This window comes from Penaeus monodon, unplaced genomic scaffold (assembly GCF_015228065.2).
Source record: "Penaeus monodon isolate SGIC_2016 unplaced genomic scaffold, NSTDA_Pmon_1 PmonScaffold_15165, whole genome shotgun sequence".
Classification (NCBI taxonomy): Eukaryota; Metazoa; Arthropoda; class Malacostraca; order Decapoda; family Penaeidae; genus Penaeus; species Penaeus monodon.
The window spans coordinates 5,001-8,717 of record NW_023644337.1 but is presented as its reverse complement, the minus strand read 5'-3'; positions in this window follow the sequence as shown (position 1 = coordinate 8,717).

The following is a 3,717-nucleotide window of genomic DNA, read 5'->3' as shown; positions in this document are numbered from 1 at the left end:
TTATAAATCATTTTTGTATAAAAAATTAAAAAAGATTATATAATTTTTTCAAAAAAACTAAATTAAATATATATATAATTTTTTTGTATATATTAATAAAACATATTCTATATTAATAATTTTAATTAATATAAAAATTAATAATATTTATAAATATTATATATAAAAATAATATAAAATTATAATATAAAAAATTATTTTTATAAAATAATATTATTTAAAAATTTTAATATTATATATATATTATATATATATACAAATTTATATTATATATATTATATAATATATACTATACCCTTATATTATATATATATACTATATATATACATTATATACTTTATATCCCTATTAACATATATATATATAAAATCATCATATATATTAAAATATACATTAATATATATACACATACATGTGTGTGTGTGTGTGTTGTGTTGTATGTATATGTATATGTATATGTAAATTATATATAATATGTGTGTTTTATGTATATGTATATATACACATGTATATATGTATATATATAATATATATCTATATATATATATATATATATATATATATTTTTACCCTAATATATATATATTAATATATGTGGGGTGTGTGTGTGTGTGGTGTGGGGTGTGTTGTGTGTGTTTGGGGTGTGTGTGTGTGTGTGTGTGTGTGTGTGTGTATGTATGTATGTATGTTTTATATATATATATATATGTGTGTGTGTGTGTGTGTGTGTGTGTGTGTGTGTGTTTTAGTATATATATAATATATATATATATCTATATATATATATATATATATATACATATATATATTATATATATATATCTATATATATAAAATAATATATATATATATATATACATAATATATATAATATATTAATACATAATATAATAATATGTGTATAATATATACACATACACATATATATAAAGATAAGATAAAGATATAAATGGGAATGGCACCTTACACCGCTTTTTAATATGAGTGCATATTATGTAAGATTATGATGTGCTCTAGATGTGCTATTATGCATCTATTTGTATGTGTATAAGCTGGGAGTAGTTTCTGGGATGCCAGAAATTATTTAATTTGCTCTACGTATGACTGTATGTATGAATATATAATCGCCCCAGTGATACAGTATTCCTAATGCCACTACACATGAAATATACCACTTTGTAGAGGTACAGAATACAAACATCAGTAGGTTGAAACTCCAGTGATGTTACATTATATCATGGACCACTTTTCCTTAGGCTTTGACATACTATCCTGCTGGGCACCAGAAGTGTTCACTTCTGGTTTTGTAGTGTCTTCCCCATACACCTGTGTTCTTTCAATTCATCATGTATCCTAATACTGTCATTATGGTATGGTTTATTTTGATTCGCAAACAGGTCAACTATAAGAATTTATATTAATCATTTTTATATCCAAAGTCAACATCTATTTTCCTCTTTTTTTCTCTCTCTTTTTCTAATTTTATGGTGAACTTATAGTTTTACATTATCCACACTACTTCCAAAACTGTTGCATTTGGAAAATTACAAATGTTCAGCCGCAATTTTCTTCTTTTCTGTAACTTGTGATTGGTACATATGTTATCAAGTGTCTCAGTGTGAACACCAAGCCCTCATAATACAGTTAGATTTTAGGCTACTTATTCTATTCCTTCTTTCTTCATCTTTTTAACTTTATCATCATATACTTTAAGGAGGAATAAAATGGTAATAGAAGATAATTTTGTCAGGCTTAAAACATAACAAAACAGAGAATAGAGATACTATTTTTCTTGTAAGATTTTGAATTGAAATTATGCAAATTACATTTTAGATAACATGTACTTTTTGTTCTTTCTTCGTCATTGTCTTTGCTTCTTGATTTTTCTTTTAATAGGAAAAAGTAAAAAAGATATACATTGTCAGGGCTTAATTCATAATAATGAGAATTTGAGCATGATCACCATCTCTTGGGGGACTCAACACGGACCTCATGACTAAAGCATGCTCTATTAAAAAAACCCCTCTTACTTAAAAAAAAAGGTGGATCCCTGAAGAAGAAAGTCCTGACTCAATCATTATGTAGTCTGAATGGTTCCTGACTTGTATTTATAAGAATTGACGTAAATGTAATAATTTAATTAGAAGGAAAAAAAAAAACCCTTTTTATTTTTTAAAAAAAAAAAAAAACAAGACAATATAAGAAAGACAATACAATAAAGAGTAATTTGCATAGATTCAACAACAAAAAAACCCAGACCACATATTTTAATTTATTTTATTATATATAATAATGAATAAAAAAAAAAACAAAATAATATTATAACTTTCCACTAAAAAAACACAACACAAAAACAAAAAAAAAACAACATATTATATTTATTTATTGTTATTTATATTAAAAAAAAGAAAATAAAAATAAAATAATTTTGTGATATAATTATTACAATTATATTAATAATAAAATATAACTATAATAAAAAAAGTTAAATTTTAAAAATTGAAAATTGAGGGATATAGGTAGAAAATTATATTAATAAATAATTAATATGTTGTATTTTATTATAATTATTATGTATTTAAATAGAAATAAAAATAATATATATAATATAACATTAATAAATATAAGAAAAATAATAATTATTGATTATAAGAATATATTTACTCCCAAAAAAACAATAATATCTATATAATTGAGAATTATATAATAATAATATATAAAATATATATATAATAAATAAGTAGAATAAAAAAAAAAAAAAAAAAAAAAAAATATTTATAATATATAATTATGTATAATAATATATATATATATTATATATTAAGAATATAAATATATAATTATTTATGATAAAATATAATATATATATATATATATAATAAAAAAAAAAAAATATATATAATAATATATTTTATATATTTATTAATAATTATAAATAATAATATAATAGATATTATAAAAAATATTAATATATAATTATATAAATAATAAAAAAAGTAAATGTATGATGTTATATATTAAATGTATAAGATATAGATAGATTATATATCATATAAAGTATATATCTTATATATATATGATATATATATATAGATATATGAAAAATAGTATATATATCTATATATATATGTATATATATTATATATAATAAAATATAATATATATAAGATAATAAGAAATAATATATATATAGAATATATATATATATAGTATATGTGTATTAATTATTATTGTAATATTGTATATTATATGTTATATATATTATCTATTATAATATATAAAAATATATACTATATTTATAGATATTATATTAATAGTATTATAGCTGATAAATTACATATATATTATATTTATATATTATATAAATATAATAATGATGATATAAGTATAAATATATATACATGATATAGATAGATATTAATAATATCTAATATAGATGTATTATATATGAATAGACATATGATAGAGATATGTAATATATATATGTTAAGGATAAGATAATAAATATAGGTGGATAGAAGTTGTTAGATGATATAGATATATAATAAGATAAGGAAGAGTGAGATAAGATGAAATGAGTAATAGTAGCGACTGAATAGATTAAGAATATAGTAAGAGATAATGAGATAAAGGAGAATATATAGATGATTAGATATATGAGTATATGATTATAGAAATATATGATATATTGACTAGTAGATAATATAGTATATAATA